Source organism: Lacerta agilis, chromosome 15 (genome assembly GCF_009819535.1).
Source record: "Lacerta agilis isolate rLacAgi1 chromosome 15, rLacAgi1.pri, whole genome shotgun sequence".
Classification (NCBI taxonomy): Eukaryota; Metazoa; Chordata; class Lepidosauria; order Squamata; family Lacertidae; genus Lacerta; species Lacerta agilis.
The window spans coordinates 39,303,016-39,319,450 of record NC_046326.1 but is presented as its reverse complement, the minus strand read 5'-3'; the positions used below and the strand labels follow the sequence as shown (position 1 = coordinate 39,319,450).

The 16,435-nt window shown below is 41.4% G+C and overlaps 1 protein-coding gene across 1 annotated transcript in view; it reads left to right on the top strand.

Moving 5' to 3' along the window:
- Positions 1–16,435, top strand: part of MED13 (mediator complex subunit 13) — a 99,438-nt gene that overhangs the window by 4,334 nt on the left and 78,669 nt on the right. The gene's annotated exons all lie outside the window — the stretch shown is intronic.

Sequence of the window (16,435 nt, the reverse complement as noted above, 5' to 3'; positions counted from 1 at the left end):
GGAGAACCACTTCTAGTCAAAATACACAATATTGGGCTAGATGGGCCTGACCTGATATAAGGCAGCATGTTATAAGGCAGTTGTGTATAATTAAACTGTTGGTTTCAGAATCGACAGCATATGATAGACCCCACAGGTGTCACTTAGGCTGCGTGCACACTATACATTTAAAACACATTCAAAGCAACTCTCCCCCTTAAAGAATTATGGGCACTGTCCTCACAGAGTTAAAATTCCCAGCAACCATTCACAAGTGAAAAAAGTGTGTTTCAAATGTGCTTTAAAGATATTGTGTGTGTGCAGTCTTATTCTTGCGCATTGGCTGCTGTGCGATGCTTATTTGCCAGCTGTTTTGAGTGTTCATGCAGAGCATGGCAAGAGATGCTGCTCCAAGCGGGGTGGGGTGGGGTGGTTGTATGTAAATTGAGAGCAGTTTTGTGGGTTGTTTTTTTGCTGAAAGTTGAGACGGGGGTAGCTTTGTAGAAGTAGATCTTGAGGAAAGGTTTAAAGTGGGGGAGGAAGCTGGCAAATCTGAATTACCTGTTACATGCTGGTGTTGATTCTGACCCACATTGGCTTCTCACCTGTTATGACCTGCTATTGTGACTTAGCTGTATAAAAGAGCCTGATGCTTTTTTAGTATGAATTGACACTTGAAATTTGAGTACATGTTGATTGCAGTAGGATCATCTATATAAAACTATTCCAAGTTTGGACTGTTTTCTCTCTCCGTTCTGCCTTGGCAGCAATCTGGTTTTATGAGCCTGAAGATGCACTTAAATCTTTAAATGTCCTATTTAAACACTATAATCTCTTACTCATATGTACACCTAGCACACTCTCAGTGCTATATTGAAAATTCCTAAATGCTTAATAGTCATTCAGGTACATTAAGCAGCCTTTCTGTCACACTACTACTTCCTGTTTAAATTCTGTGTAGTGTGGTTTCTAGGACATTTGAGCTGTGAATCAGAAGTCCCCGATCATGACTCAGCCATGAACTCACTAGGTGGCCTCAGACAAGCTTCTTTCTCAAGTCTGTGAACATCTGAGTAGTATAAAAATACAGTTGTTTTTCTTAAATCAGATCATGGGAATAATAGCAGTGTCCTTCCTGAAAGGGCTGTTGTAAAGATGACTGTGAGAGTACACATGAGGCCATTTTGAACGCTTGAAATATGTGAGATCGCATGGCAGGTCATGTTTAAACTGTCTGCAGGCAGACTAAATATAGACATGGTACTGTTGTAGTCTTGGCAATAACTGTTCAGTAGGTAGTTGCCCATATCACTCCTTTTCCCCCAAGCTTCATGGTGATGCTTCTGACAGTTTGCTCTCCCATCTGTCTGGCATTCTTGTCCCAACTCACGACTGGCAGCAAGGGTGAAGCTGCAGGAGCGGCCTCTTATGTAGTGCTGCTCTGTGATTTCCTGGGGAGGAAGGAGAGCTTTATGATTGCAGCTGCTCTGTATGAAACTGTATCACTAACAATGCTTAATGCTTAATGGATGGTGCTGTCTTCAAATGCCAGGGATCGTTATGGCAGCAATAGGACTTTGGGGTCATCTGGGAGCCATTGTCTTACCTGTTGCAGGTAACCAGGCAAGTGCCAAATTATAAAGCTGTGTTGGCAATTTCATTTTTATTATTTATTTTTATCTTAAGCTTGCTTTTGAGCTCTAAAGCATAACCCAGATGAAACAGAGTACCTCTGGGACACTGAAGATGTGGATTGGAATGTTTTTGTGGTAATGGCACCCATTGTGGAACTTGGCACCCAGAAAAAAGTGCCAATTCCCTTCCTTACACTCATAATTTGCCTGTTTGTGTATTGGGGAATGGAGAGTGTTTTTATTAAGGAATCCCTTAATAAGATTGTAGTGCTTGGTGGCTGCACTGAGGCTGATTTTTAATATTTTATATTAAACATACAAAATTAGAAAAATACTAAACATGTGATGTAAATAATGATAGAACAATGTAATCATGTACTGTACTGTTCTATTACAAGACATATAGAATATATACTATGAAAGGGATGATTGCTTCTGATTCTAAATTGCACCTGGTCTAAAATATTTTGCCTGTTTATGGAGTGTTCTACAGGGAATTAGCAACCATGACAAATATTTTAAAGTCACATTGATTCAGTGGGTTCATTCAACACGCACTTGAGAAGCCTTAACTTTGGCTGGATCATGTTGGCTGTAAAGAGTTACAGTCCTCTATGTTCTAAAAAGAATGCAGACCTCTAGCTCTAGCCTATATCCACTTTCACAAATATCTTATTTATTTCAGGTGATTATGGTAATTAACACTTGGTTAAAGCACTTCATGTACAGCATTTCAGTCATCTTTGCAGTAGCCCTGCAATGTAGTTAATCTCTTCATGTTGCTGAGTCTGAGTGTGTGTGTCAGAATGCAAGAAGCTGCCTTATACCAGTTCATGTTCTTTGTCCATTTTACCTAGTATCACCTACTTTGGCTAGCAGCAGCACTCCAGGTTCTCGTGTTCCCTGCTCCTTTTTAAGTTGAGGTACCAGGGATTGGTCCTGGCACCTCCTGGGTGCAAACAGATGGTTCCTCTGAGATAACTCAGTTGGTAGAGCATGAGACTCTTAATCTCAGGGTTGTGGGTTTGAGCTCCATATTGGGCAAAAGATTCCTGCATTGCAGGGGGTTGGAGTAGATGACCCTCATGGTCATTTCCAACTCTACAATTCTATGTGTATCAGCTCTATGATTATCTCTAAACTTAAGTGGCTTGCCTAAGGCAAAGAGGAGATTTGAAGAGGGAGATTCCTCATTTGTACCTCTGTTTGCTAGCATTTACACTACATATAGTTTTCTGTGTACATTATAAAGAGGGGAAGCAGTTATTGTTGCCATGGTGCCAGTCGATTTGAAACAATTGCACTAGTTTTATTAGCATAATCTTATTGAATCTCCATATGTACCACTCTTTTATAGGAATACTTAACCCAACAGTGGCATATTATATACTAGAGAAGGGTTTTATTGTTAAAAAAGCAGATGCGTTTTAAGTACTTGAGTTAGTGGGAGCAGGACGTGGTTGAAGCCAGTAGTCCTAGAACGGAGAGGCTTTTGCAAAAAAGGGGTCACTTGCAGATCAGATACTTGGGCATTCTGGTAGTACATCTATAGCTTCCTTATTTTGCCTTGTGAGTTACCTCAGTCATAACTTGCACAGGCTATCTTCTGTAAAGCTAGAGCTGTAACTTAGACCATAAACCTATTTTTGTCCTGGGCTGCTTCCGAGCAAAGGCCAGTAGATTTGCAGGAGTATCTGTTTAAGCTTTGTGCATTAAGGCATTCAAGATGGGAAAGGGAGATGTCTTTCTTACCGGGACACTTTTTGTATTTTGGGAATATTCAAATTTTCATTTTACTCAGAACACCATCTGAAAGAATGGAAATGCAGCAAAACAAACAAATCTGATTTAATATATTTATGTGATAGATGTACGCACACAAGAGGTTGTTTGCAAGGTTGCATAGGAATGCAAATACGGATAGTAAACTAAGCTTTTAGCATTCAGTTGTAGGAATGTGTGACTGTGTCGGACTGTTTTGTCCATCCAACTAGACATGATAGGGATTTTGGTTTGGGACCTTTTGCATATGAAGCCTGTCCTCTACCACCAACCCATAACCCTTCATTGATTTGGAATGGGTGACACAGACATGAGCTTGCATACCTGGCTGGGGGGATCTAATTTCCTTCCTGGGAGCAGCTTCTTAGCCCTCATGGAATGCTGTTCCAGAAGGTCAAGCTTCCTGCTGGAATTGGCCCTTCAAAAAGGGGAATGTGGTGAAAACTGAAAAATCATCCCCGCATGCATGTGTGGTAGGTAGTTCACAGTCCTTTGGATACTGGTTATAACATCTCATTGAGCCAGAAATCTATTTCAGCCTTTTGAAACAAAGCTTGTAAATTGTCCTATTCCTAGAATCACAGTGGAACCATTGTTGTGTGTATCCACGAGTTATGGAAGCTTTTAATAAAAATGGAGCAATAGCTTTCAAGTTTGATTGACTGCAGGGGTCAATGTAGCTTTGCAAATGAACCTTCGAAAGTGTGGTACATTTTAAGTTGAAATAGGACATTATTGCCAAAGAATAATGACCGTAGTGTTGCTTGCAATATCTTGCAGCAATATGTTTTTTTTTAATATTTTGTTCTTTTTACATAAATGTTCCATATTGCCAGTGCATTCCATTGCAGGGATACAGTGCACCTATTTGTACTGGTTTCCCCACATTGTCCATAACTCTTAAATCTTGTGACTTTTAACTTTGTGTTCAGGAATACCTGACCTGCAGCCTAGTGAAAAGTTGCTGTTGGCTGTTAACTTCAATGGGCTTTTTCATAGTTTTCTATATATTAATGCATTCAGAAGGAGTTATGCAACACCATTTTCTAAGAAGGCACCTGGGATACATCTGAAAGAGAGAAGCTGCTTTCAGACCCTTATATATGCTTTTTTTTCTTGGAGGGCCACTTTTAAGAGTGGAGTAAAGAGTGAGGTCCAAGGTTCTGTAGCCTCAGATTTGCTGTTCCCAGTAGGCACTGTAGAGGGGAAAAGTTGGGCTGGGTTGCTCAAGTAGCCGACCCCTCTTATAGCTGAACATGCAATTATATGGGATTTAACTGAGATTATGCTTCAGATATAGATCAACACTGCATACTGTGGTTTAGCCTTTGTTACATGTTTTGCACACTTGATAAGCCATAAGATAATTTTTCTCCGGATCTTTTTTTCATGTGCCACCTTGGTAGTATGAGCCTTTGCTGTTTATTGAGGCTCATTTAACTTGCTGGATGTTTTGATTTACATGTTCATTTTTTTAAAAAAAAATGTTCACTACCAATTCTATTATTTCGCTGGCCCGCTTTTTATTATCACATTCCCTTTTATGTGTAATATACTGAAACTTCCTAAAATTAACTGACTAGGTTTTGTGCTTCATTAGCTGGAAAGCTTTGACTGTGGATGGATGATATATAATGCAATTTTTTCTGAATTCTGAAACTTCTGTGCTATGTCTCTCCGGCTGAAAACAACTGTGGGCAGTACGCTGTAGTATTGGGCATCTTATCATGAGAGGGAGGAGAATGACTTGAGTGAAAATTCTTAGAAGGTTGTGCAATGATATTGGGCAAGCTTATGAAAAGGAATGATTATACATTCTCAGACCTTCTTGGACACTTACTGGGTTCTGGCTTTGCTTCGGAGCATGAAATGGTGTTTCTGCGGCTGCAGGTCCTTGGATGCATTAAGAGTTCTTGGCAATGGCCCTTTGTGCAAGTCTATTGGCTGGAGCTTTTTAGTAATTGATTTAAAGCAGCAGTTTTCAAGCTTTCTACCTCCAGGGAACCATTTCCACATTGGCTTTTCTGCCACAGAACACCTTTGTGTTATGCAGAAGATCCTGAGGGTACATAGCCAGTTTGCATGTAGTGCTAGTTGCCAGTCCATTTGGGACTTGTTGTCCTGTGGGAACTGAAAGTGCACCCTAAAACAGTGTTTTTCAACCTTTTTTGGGCAAAGACACACTTGTTTCATGAAAAAAATCACGAGGCACACCACCATTAGAAAATGTTAAAAAAATTAACTCTGTGCCTATATTGACTATATATAAAGTAATTTTCCCACGGCACACCAGGCAACATCTCGCGGCACACTAGTGTGCCGCGGAACAGTGGTTGAAAAACACTGCCCTAAAATACGCCTGGCAGTTGTTTGTGGTTGCACGTAGCAGAACATTGCACTAGTGGGCAGGTTGTCTTTCACAGAAGCTTGTCTACTGCAACTTATTTTTCTCTTCAATAAACCACTGAAAAACAGGGTTTGATGGAACATAGTTTTAAAAACTCTAGATTGAAGAATACTACAGTGGTACCCCGCTAGACGAATGCCTCGCAAGACGAAAAACTCGCTAGACGAAGGCATTTGTCTAGCGGAAGGCTGCCCCGCAAGACGAAAAAGTCTATGGGGCTGCCTCGCAAGACGAAAAATTTTCGTCTTTTTTTTTTTTTTTTCGTTTTGCGGAGCGCGGCTGTCATTGCCGCTCCGCAAGACGAAAAACCCGCTAGACGAAAATTTTCGCAGAACGAATTATTTTCGTCTAGCGGGGCACCACTGTACTTGGATCTGGAAGTATTCTGTCTTGCATAGCCCCACTGAAGGAACTGAATGCAGGCTCCTTCAAGAGGCTTCTCATCATTTTGTTGGTTTTCTTGGATCTTCCTTAAACCAAACAGTACAGAATTGGTGGTGTTTTATGCCATCTAGCTGTATGCTTCCTTGTTCTTCAGGCCCTGGACCTTGTTATTTTGCCTGGAAGGGAATGCTTGGATGACTCTGCCAGCTGGCTGCATTGGCTATCGGCATCAAGCCTGGGATAACTGCTGCTCTTTTTTTCTTCTTTTTTCTGCTCTCCACAGAGCCTTCTTCCTGCATTGGCTTGAAGGGATTTGTTTCTGAAGCCAGGGTATTGGGTGAAGAATCTTGATACCATTTACCAGATGTAATATGAAAATTACCCCTTCAGCTGTGCAGCCAGCTCTTGGCTGTGGTATTATTTTTATCTTATGACAGCCTCACAACAGTGACACATGTCCCCAGTGACAATAGAAGCTCGATTATTGTAATTCCTCCCCTGCAGGGCTTAAAGTAGGACATCTCCATTGCTTACAGCTTGCTAGGAAAGCAACAGTCTGTCCTGATAGGAGCAATAGTGGTTCTCTTCTCTCTCTCTCTCTCTCTCTCTCTCTCTCTCTCTTTCTCTCTCCCCCACCCCCACAGATAAACAGGACTGTGCATATTCTGTGCTAGTGATAAAACCATGCAAATAGAATTGTGTGTGCATGTATAATTTAGTTGAATTCCTGGATTTTGGAAATGGTTTAGGGCAGGGGTCAGCAAACTTTTTCAGCAGGGGGCCAGTTCACTGTCCCTCAGACCTTGTCAGGGGCCGCACTATATTTTGAAAAGAAAAAAAAAAGAACGAATTCCTATGCCCCACAAATAAACCAGAGATGCATTTTAAATAAAAGCACACATTTACTCATGTAAAAACACGCTGATTCCTGGACCGTCTGTGGGCCGGATTTAGAAGACGATTGGGCCGGATCCTACCCATGGTTTAGGGTGGCATTCTTTCAATGGGTGGAATAGCAAGTGATGAAGGGCAGGGAGAAGAAGTGGAAGCCTATGCTGTTTATTAGGGTTGGGCGATATCGGGTTCCCTGTGTTGTGATGTATCACCAGCTAAATATCACAATATACAGATTAGGGCTGGGCGATACTAGGTTTTCAGCATCTCAGTATATCACCAGCCAGACATCGCAGTTTGGCGATATACAAAGAGCTGCATTGGCCCCAGCCTGCGAGGCCCTGGGTGAGACTGCTTCAGCTCTCACTGCGCGGGAACTGAGGTGCTTTCACCCCAGTGCCTTCCAGGTCGGGGCCAATGCAGCAGGCCCCAGCCTACTGCTCAGACGGAGGGAGCCCTGTGACGAAGTGTGACAGGCTCCGTTTGCAAGGCTCCCTTTGCTGGCAAGGTACGAGGGGCAGGCAAGTGGCCTCCTTTTCTTGGGAGAAGCTTGCTTGTCACCTCCCCGACCCCGCCAGTGAAGACGGAGGGATCCCTGAGAATGGAGACTGACAGCTCCAATCACTGGGATCCTTCACCTTCCCTGTCAAGGGGTGAGGGGTGAGGGAGCAACCTCCTTTTCCTAGAAAGAGGTCACTTGCTCCCCCAACCCCTTGCTGGCAAAGAGAGAGGGATCCCTGCAAACAGAGCCTGACAGGTTCTTTTGACAGTGCTCCCTTTCCTGGCATGGCCCTCTCAGCCGGGGAGCGCAAAGCCTCCCGCACCCTAGCTGAGGGAGTCCAAATCCTTTTCCTGTTAGCAGGAGAAGGATTGGGGCTGCTCAGCTGGGGAGTGTAAAGCCTTATTTCTCAGCCTCTTGAATCTGTTTAGAAAAAAACAAAAAGTTCATGGTATCGTATTCTTTGGCAACCTTTTGGATACATGTGGAGACATGTTCTGTTCATCGGAATGGTTCCTTTTCAAAGCAATTGCCTCAGTGCCTTTTGCGCAACCCCTCAGTGTGTTTCTTCATTTGCGGTTTTTATCTTGGTACTTGATATGCGTAAAAGCTGGAAAGGTTTAATCAACAGCACCTTCCAGGCCTTTGCTGTGCCAGCAATAACTTGTCCGTGGTTCATATCTCCACAGAAGGGGGCGGTGAATGGGTGCAAGATGGCAAACATGGACTTCGGGCTTGATAATCTTGTTGCCAATGCAAGCTGGCTTAATAAGGTGTGTGTGTGTTCTTCCTCGAGTCTCTTCCCAAAGTACTGCTACAGGTGAACAGTGTTAACGTGTGTATCTAAATGGAGGCTTTGGCTGGCAAAATATTCTGTAAAGATTTTACTCTGCTTGTGTATAATTTGCTAGACAAAAATACATGTTAGGCTGGAAGCCTAAGCTACTTTACATTTTTTTTTTATTTCAGTGCTTCTGAGCAGTGTTAGAAACTGAGATAGAAAAGCTAGGAGCCAAATGGCTCCTGGGACCCCTGGGTTGTGGGCATCAAAACAGAATGTCTAGTCACCTTTTGGGGGGGGGGGTCAGCAACACTTTTTATTTATTAATAAGAATGAATTAATACACAATTCGCATAAATGACACATTGTTAATATCGTATTTTTAACAGAAATTGTTAATACAAGTTTAATTTGGTGTTTACAATAATAATATTGCTACCATGCTTCAGTTTTCAAAACAATCAACCCTTTATTGTTAAACTTCTTAACATATTGTCTATCCTTAACATATACTTTGAGGCTTCAAATCACATACATTTCAGTAATCCTTGAGTGTCAGCCAGGTGCAAAAATGGAACCCGACCTTGAGGTGCTCGCAAATCTTTAGGCACAAAATGCACCTGGCACCCTGCTAATTTTGAACCCTGCTTCTGAGTAAACATAAGACTGCACTGGCTGACATGTGCCCCTTTTGGATGCCTCTTTTGGAATTATTTTCCTATGGGAAGCCCCCAAAGCTTGAGCCTATGTGTCTTTTGGGAGCAGAGTGAGGCTTGATTTCCTCCCCCACCCTGCAAACTTGCTTTTGATGGCTAGGAATATGGTAAGTTAGATAAGATACATTGCTTGCCATATCTTAAAGGCTCATAGGATGAGACAAGTCCAGTAAAGTGTAATGGATATATTTTCTCCCCAGGAACTTGTCCTGAGATCCCTTGGTTATTTATGTGCAACTTAATTTTCTAGATCACTTTTTTTTTAAAGAAAATTTAACTATGCACAAATCCTGAGGCTAGATGAGGTTGAATGCACACTGCTTTTTGCTGTTCATGGCAACAATAGGGTCAGTCACTTTCCAACAGCTTTGCATTTAACACTTTCAAAACTGCCTTTGGAAAGTAAGTGGTAGCTGCTGTACTGTCAGGATTGCAGAACAGGTTCCTTTCTGGAATAATATTTTGTATATAGGCTCATTCATAGGATTACAACATCTGAATATTCAGCAAGGAGATGGTTTAAGGAACCCTTTTCCACACACCCCTCCTCTTCACATACAGTAAAAATATTAGTTAATGTTAATTATTTCCAAATAGACTTTTTGTCTCAAGACTCACTGTTACACAGATTTTCCTACATCATGTGGCTTGGTTAATAATTACCGTTTTCCACAATAAACAAATGGCATTCTTCTATCATTTCTCTAATCAAAAGTGTCTTTCAGTTTCTAGGCTTCAGAAATCTTAACACTCCCCCTCTCCCCAAGATAAACCAATTTTGCTACCTCGGTAAGCTAATCATACTACCTCAGGAGGTACATCTCTTTAAATTAATGTCTTTAATGAAAGGAAAGAATTTATACTACACACACTTAAGACATGGTTTTTAACTGATGCACTTAGAGCGAAGGCTGTGACATGATGCAGACACTATTTAGGAATGCTTAAGATATTGGAAGCACCTTCCAAGCTTGTGTGCTACTTCTCTCTCCATGTTCTCTCACGAGTTCACCTTTGCCTTTTGTTCTTTAAAATAGTCATGGTGCAGCTTTGTGTCTGCACTGGTGTGTGTGTTTAGCCTGGTTAATTGTAAACTGTAGTTTGCTGCTCTGGCTAGATTGAAGTCAGTTTGCAAAGTATTGTCTGAGCTAGCAATGGTTTGTGCAGCCTCTGGAAACAAAAGCAGGGTTTTTTTTGGGGGGGGGTGTACAATAAGGTAGGGAGAAGGAGCACTCAAGCTTCTGAGTTGTTCTTTATTTCCCAGTGGTGGTTTGGAAATGGAGCAACTTTTATATCTATACCAGGTTTGTGTTATACATAATGGCAACTGCATAGCCATTATGCTGGAACAGTTTATCAATCCACCCTTCCAAAAAGGGAAGGTTCCAGTTCATAAACAATAAAAGTGATGAAATAATAACCTGGATTTATATCTAATTCTTGATTTGTTATCAAATGAGAGTTTCCAGCTGTGTAAGTTTGGAGAAGCTGATAGGTTTAAATCTCTTCATAGATAACTCCGTGTACTGATGTAGGATGTGGAAGTTAGAGTACAAAGTGCAGATTGGACTTTGCCATCTTTTAATGTGTGTGTTTGCTGTTGCTCAAAACACTTGGACTATGTTTGGAAGTCTGTTGAAAGTGGCATAACCCCCCCCCCCGAACATTTATTTATTTATTACTCCTTTCTAGGTTAATCATACAGCTATGGTTTTGATGTTTTTTTTCTGATGTTAAAGAAAATTGAAGGAAATAAATTGTCATATTTCTTGGAAACATTTCCTTGTTTGTTGCCACCTTCTATGAAATAAGAAGTTTGGAACTCAATATTTGACTTGAGATTGTTAAGCAGAGTTTTTTGTTTTTTAAAGTTTTTTAAAGTGTCAGCTACTCTAGTTTTGTAATTTTTCTCGTTATGCTTAGCAAGGTGCTGCTACAAGCAAGTGGCCTTGGTTAGCATTTATAGTAACTTTCAAACTATTTAAAAGGCATGTTTCACTTGGTTTCAGTCATATTCCTTTTGTCTTGACCCGAATAACAAAACCACCACTGCAACTTTCCCTTGCTTTGGCAGCCACAAGCAAATGGTAAGTGCATTCTAGGTATACCCTGAATTCATGAAGCCTCAATAGGCCTGGTCAGTGCTCTGACTGCACACCATACAGATATGTTGCAGCATTTTTAAAAAATCAGAGCCTGCTCAGGACATTTGCTGCCTAAGGTGAAGAAGATTCAAAGTATGGAAGATGAATGACAATACTGTCAGTGGGATGGTTTCATCCACTGCAACTCAGAGCAGCAGGTTAGCTTTGGGGGTGCAGGAGTCAGACCACATGGCACGTGTAGCATTATTCTCCAACAGAAATATAAGGCTAGGGTACTCAGGAAGAGCAGCTGTGGAGCTCTCACTACTGCCCCCTTCCAAGTACAGTACCTACCATCTGAGGCAGTTGTCTCATTCTGTCTCATATTTGGACTGGCCCTGTTTTTAAAACATGGAACTTCTGAGCCAACAGGTCAATGTGGAATGGGTTCAATGAAGTTAGAAAGTTTGAACGCCATTGCTTTAACTCCTAAGTAAATTACAGTATACACGGTGTAAAGAATAATGAGAAGGAGATTGCAAAAAAGCAAACACAAACAAGTGAGCCCATAACCTTGTTAGGTTATGGTGTGTGGTTTATAGTGTGTGGGGGGGGGAGGGGGGATACAGTATGTGTGCCTATATGTCAGGTAATGCTAACTGTGCACAGGGCTGGAGGGCTGTGTGGGAAATTGGGCACCAGGGTTTTCAACATCAAAATTTTCGACATCTGGGATTTTCCTAGCCCTAACTTTTTAAACCTTTCCTGTCAGTCCAGTTCGATCACATGAAACCATGTGGTCTGCCTAGGATAGGATGACCTATTCTGACAGGCAGCAATTCTTCAGGAATGTCAGACTGACATTGTTCTATTCTTGTTACCTGAGGTCCTTTTGAGTGGAGAATTGAGTCTTAAACCTTTTATCCGTAAATCATCCACTGAACTGCAGTATTGATACTGTACATCCTGTAAGTTACCACATTTCCCCTCTCTATGATCTAGTGAAGAAAGCACTCAACAGTCCTTGCAGCAATTTGAGTACTGTGGGATGCTGTTGGAGCATTTGAAGTGAGATCTTTATGTAATTCTCCTTGGTTATTATAATAAGCTGTATGTCTGTTATTTGTCGGAGTTACATACGTTGAGTATTTGCAGGAGCCATAATAGGAAGGCAGGAAAAAATGTTACCTCCTCCTCCTCTTCCCTATTAAGAGTTTACAGCATTTTTTTTTAAAAAAACAACAACCTCTATACAGTATGTTTTACTGCTGCAATTTCTCCTGTAGAATCAGTTTTCTTCACATTCAGCAGAAAAATCAGATCGTTGGCTGCAGAATGTCTGGAATACTGAAGCAGGTATTAGCATGCTAGAAGTGTGTCTATGTATGTGGGCAATAATAAACATCAAGAGGCTCCCTTTTAAACACACATTTCACTCTCTCCTTTATCAAATGTTCTTTGCCTGTGCTTGGTACTGTACCTGCTGCTGCTAAACAAAACAATGGACAGTATTACTTTTGGTAATAAAATGTTTTCATCTCTTTTCTGCCTTCCCATTTTACTGGAATATTTTTTTTAAAAAAATTCTCTCTTTATTATTTAAAAACACACAAAAACACACAAAGTAAACCTATACATCACATATATCAACTTCTTCAAATTTAAATATTTACATACATCCACCTTTACACACACACCTTCTCGTACCTCCAATTATCCTCATTGTATTTTGTAGAGTTGTATTTGTATAGCATACAGTTATAATTTCTTTTTATATTTTATTTTTTCCATCTTTAAATTTCAAATTACTTATTTGAGGGTTCAGTCTACATCTGCCACTAGGATTCCATTTATACCATTATTCCTTAAATATTCTTTAAATATCCTCCATTCTTTCCATACTTCTTGGGTCATTTGTCTTCTTATTTTACCCGTTGTTTTGGCTAGTTGCAAGTATTCTAACATTAGGTTTTGCCAATCTACTATGGTTGGTGCAACTTTATTTTTCCAATTTCTTGTGTATGTATGGTTTAACAGCAGCGAGAATGCTAGCCCATTTTACTGGAATATTAGTAAAATATCTGTCTGACGTTATGATGGGTGCCTGTAGAAGGAAGAACCCTTGAATGGTCTCTAGGAACAGCTGTGTGTGTGTGTGTGTGTGTGTGTGTATGTACACACACACACACACACACACACACTTTATTCATCAGCCTCATATTGGTATAGAGTGAGGTTCGGTGGGCAGGTTTTGCCTGCTTCATAATGGCATTCTCAAGTTTTTCTCTTTAGGGTGAATATATTAGCAACATACTCTTATGAGAAAAAGTAGAAGGCGAGCTTTCGCCTTATAAGCCCAAGGTCTGGTATAGCAGGTAAGTTTCTTACCCTTCAGCTTTATCCCAGCTTTTCCTTGTACAGTATTGCTCTCAGATGGATTCATTAAGGGATGAGTCTGCATAGCCATGCCTTGCATTCAGTTTCTTGGTCACACAAATATGTGTCAAAGAGAAGCCAGGAACAGGCTTATATTCATTACTTATTTAAGCAAAACCCTCCTAAGATCAGGAATATTCTCTATCATGCTACAACCTTAGCCAGTGTTTGGACAACCAATATGTCAATCACTGTGTCATGATCGACAACAGATCGACAGAGCCAGACTGATACCCAGAGAGAACTTGCTGCAAGACAGACCCAAAAAAGAAAATAACAGAACACCACTAGTCATCACATACAGCTCCCAAGTTAAAACAGTACAACGCATCATCAGAGATCTACAACCTCTCCTAGACAATGACAGTTCTCTTTCTCAAGCTCTGGGAGGAAGACCCTTCATCGCATACAAACAGCCACCCAATCTCAAACAGCTCCTCACCCACAATAATACAAAAACAGGACTCAACATGGACACTGGTACCAGAGCCTGCAATAAACCCAGATGCCAACTTTGCTGCCACATAAACCCGGATAACACCATTACTGGTCCCAACAACATCAAACACACCATCTCAGGACTATTTAATTGCTCATCTTCCAACATTGTGTATGCAATCAAATGCCAACAGTGCCCTTCAGCTCTCTATATTGGACAAACAGGCCAAACCCTACGCCAAAGGATAAATGGACATAAATCTGATATCAGGAATCACAAGACAGAGAAACCAGTAGGAGAACACTTCAATCTCCCAGGACATTCTATAAAAGATCTCAAAGTAGCTGTCTTAATACAAAGAAATTTCAGAAATAGACTGGAAAGAGAAGTGGCTGAATTGCAACTAATCACCAAACTTAAAACCATGGAGAAACCTGGTTTGAACAAAGACATTGGATTCTTATCTCATTATACATAACAAAGCCATCTTTAGCCATCTCACCCCTTGCCTTTCCCTGCAAGACTAATTGCAGCCGTTTAGAGTCGTCAACAGGTTTTCCACACTTATCAGCCTATCACCCATTCCCACCACCCTTCTGAGTAATACCCCTCCCCACTCCCCCACTATATTTAAGGATCTGGTGACTTCTGTTTCAGTGTATCTGAAGAAGTGTGCATGCACACGAAAGCTCATACCAGGAACAAACTCAGTTGGTCTCTAAGGTGCTACTAGAAAGAATTTTCGATTTTGTTTTGACTGTGTCATGAGATCCACATGGAACTGAGTTGTATGAAGGGATCTGGCAGGCTATTGCCTGCTGGGCTCTTTGCCAGTAACTCTTGATGCAAAACATGTTGTCTCTTATACTGAGCTCTGTTGGCCCCTTCCTTTTAGACACTAGTTTATGGTGGAGTACCAGGGGCTTCTATTTACTTAAGAGCTTGTCCAACTGCCATAAGCCTTCCCTAAGCTGAGGAGAATGGTTTGAGCCTTCCTGGGCTGTAGCTAAAAATGTTGACTGGCAAGTTGTAGCACTGTCAGTCAACCCCACTAAGGAACTGAGCACTTTCTGATGCAGTGATCTTGGTCCCAGTTACTTGATTGGTTGTTGCCAGCCCAGCAAAAATGTCAGCAAAATCTGGTTGGGGGATAAGTGAAACGGGAGAAAAATGTGTGCTTCTCTCTCCAAGGGACTTGTTGCACCTGTCTAGGGTAAGCTAAGAACCTTGGATATATAGTTCTCTATTCCTTTCGCAGCTTAAAGGAGCTGCATTCAAGGCTTCCTATTTACTTCCACCCACCCCTGTATATTTTTTAGGGATCTGATTTCCAGGAACTGTTGCCTACCGTATTTTGACTAGAAGTTGCTTCAGACACATCTTAACAAAAATTGTGCCTGCGCCTGTAACCCAACAGAGAGAGGAGATGGAGATAGAGCTGCGTATAACATAGGTCACAGCTTTATTACATTGAAGCTTCTGAATGTTAGTGTAAAGAAGGCAGGATGATGTGGTTGTAACCCTTGGAGAAAGGATGGGCTTGTGGCTACAGGTTATGTGGACTGATCCTACAGCTGTATTCTTCACACACCCCAAAAAAGAAACCCCAAGTTTGAATGCAGAGGTAACTAATCATATCTGCAATGGAATTGGCTGTTGGCCAAAGCTCTGACTCCCTTGTGTTGGGAGTGTTGTGAGGAGCCCCACTCTGTGCCACCATGGCACAGCCTCAGCCCATTGTCAAAGCACCACTGAAGGCGAGCAGTTCTTTCTGCTTGCCCAGTACAGTTTTGGGCAGCTGTGTAATGTTGAAATAGATGGGCCTACTACCCAAGGTGAGCACAAAGCATATGCCGTGTTCATGGGAGTCCTCCACATACCGTATTTTTCTGTGTATAAGAGGCCCCCTACTTTTGGGGACCCCAAATCTAGAAAATGGGCATATGCACCATCCATGTATAAGATGCCCCCAGATTTTTAACCTTATTTTAAAGTAAAAAACAACAACAACCTAGTCTTATACACGGAAAAGTATGGTACCTTGAATGAAGTCAGCACTCCATGCCTTTCTTGCTAGTTGAGTGGTTCCAACCAGCTGAGCTTGACACCCAGAACTGCTGCATATGCTTCTTCAAGGCTGCACAGACTAGGTCAGTCGTCTTGTTATCCTTGCAGAGCTGGATTGCAATAACTGCAGACTGTTCAGGCATGTATCAAGTAGGTTCCTTGCCACTGTCACAGCTTGTTGGCCCACCAAGTGTGTAGAATCCTTTGCAAATGTATCTGAATTGAATGGGATTGTAGCATGTTAACAGTTTAAAATAGTATGCCATGTCAATGTGACTTGCTGCGTTTCCAAAAGTGGTCTGAAAGGGTGAGTTCAGAAAATGAAAATGCTTG